The sequence below is a fragment of the Gossypium hirsutum genome, chromosome D03 (genome assembly GCF_007990345.1).
Source record: "Gossypium hirsutum isolate 1008001.06 chromosome D03, Gossypium_hirsutum_v2.1, whole genome shotgun sequence".
Taxonomy (NCBI): domain Eukaryota; kingdom Viridiplantae; phylum Streptophyta; class Magnoliopsida; order Malvales; family Malvaceae; genus Gossypium; species Gossypium hirsutum.
The window spans coordinates 54,857,200-54,859,426 of record NC_053439.1 but is presented as its reverse complement, the minus strand read 5'-3'; positions in this window follow the sequence as shown (position 1 = coordinate 54,859,426).

Below are 2,227 nucleotides of genomic sequence, written 5' to 3'. Positions count from 1 at the left end.
ATCCTTAATCAAATTAGGGAACGGTTATAGAAAATTGAGTACTTCACTTCCACTTTGCCATAGTATAACTATGGTATTGCGTATGATCACTTATCACTTTCTAAAGCCATTGCCCTGCCACGATTTTACACGGATCACATTTATCACTTGTCGCTTGTCATTGATTAGACAAGCGTAGCTAAAGCTATCACTTATCACTTGTCACTTGTCACTGATCAGATAAGTGTAGCTAAAGCTACCATTTATCACTTGTCACTAATCAGAAGTACCCAAATCCGACGTTCCGTTCAATTTGATCATTTATTCAGTTTTCGCATTGTTATTTTATTCTCAAATCATCACTAAATATATCTCATTATACATTATATAATCCATGAAATTAACATTTAATCATTAAATTCCAGCAATATGAACTTACCTGGGTCGATTTACAGAATTTGTGAAAGTTCAGGGACTAATTAACTACTTTTTCTTTTCCTCGATTTGCTTCGGGTTCTCGATCTATCATTGTAAAATCATTCACTTATCAGTATTGACTTCACATTCACTCTATTTCACATCCTTAATGTTTATAACTCGCTTATAAGTAACATTATCTATAATTTCTCTATTTACTTATGTATATTTAATGCTGTTCATCCGTGTCATAGTCACTAAATTATTTTTATCTTGAGCTTCAGAACTCCAAATTAAGATCCGCTAATTTTCTCTGAAACTAGACTCACATATCTTCTTATCATAACATTTTTAGAATATCTGGCTTAGCTAATAAGTACAGTTTATTCTTTAAAGTCACCTTTGTTCTACTATCTAACAGTTCCGACCCTTCTTCACTAAAAACTAATTATCTCCTCGTATGTGATTCGGATGATGTTCCCGTTTATTTCTCTTGAAAATGACTCATTCAGGATTTTAAACATATAAATTTAAGTCCCTAATTACTTTTTTTCAATTTTTGATGATTTTGTAAAGTCAAAACAGGGGAACCCAAAATCATTCTAACATTGTCTCACAAATTTTATTATATCTCATGATTTACAATTTTATTGCTTACACTGTTTCTTTTATGAGAAACTAGACTCAATAAGCTTTAATTTTATATTTTATTAATCCCTAATTCGATTCCCTCAATTTTTGGTGATTTTTCAAAGTTAGACTATTGCTTCTGTCCAAAATTGTTTTAATGCAAAATGTTGATTTCCATTTTGCCCCAAATTTCACAGTTCATATAATTCAGTCCTTACTCAATTAACCCCTCAATTAAGCTATTTTTTTCTCAATTAGTACTTTACCTAGACATTATAAGTTATTTCACAACTATTGAAATTCAGAATTTCCACATAAAACCCTAACTTCAATCTCTTTTACTATTAAGTCCCAAACATTCAATTTCTATTAAATTCTTTCAATAAAATCGACATATAAAAAATTTAAAGCTCTAATTCCATTATAAATCATCATCTACTTCCAGCACATATTCATAGCAACTCTCAATTTCTTTCATCGAATCAAAAACTAATGAATTCAACAAGTGGACCTAGTTGTAAAAGTCACAAAACCACAAAAATTACAAGAAATAATTAAGAATTGAACTTACATGATTCAAATATTTGAAAAACCAGCTTGGAGGGACTCTTCAATGGCGTTTTTGGCTGGGAAATATGAAGAATTGCCTAAAAACTCTTTTAATTAATATTTTTATTTGTTAATTTTGCAAAATTTCCAATTTTGCCATTATTACATCAATTTTATAGATTTTTTTCTTTCTTATGCCGCCTCAACTATCCCCTATTGCCATATTTATACCTTAAGTCCCTCCTTATTCATCACTTAAGCTATTTAATCACTTTAGCAAGTTTTGTACCCTTTTTAATTTAGTCATTATCATTCAATTGACTACCAAAATGTTAAAATTTCCTAACGAAACTTTAATAGTAACTTATTCACACTCCTTAAATATTCATAAAAATATTTATGACTCGATTTTTAATTCTGAGGTCTCGATACCTCATTTTTATCTAAATTTATCTAATAATTTCCTTTAATACGCAAAATTCACTTGTAACACCCATTACCCGTATCCAACACCGAAATAGGGTACGAGGCATTACCAAAACACATACACTTGTAAACGTATTAAACCGAGTTATAAAATTTCATCTAAATTGAAACTTTCAAAATAATTAACATGCTTCTATAACTTTTCACAATATATCCTCAAAATATT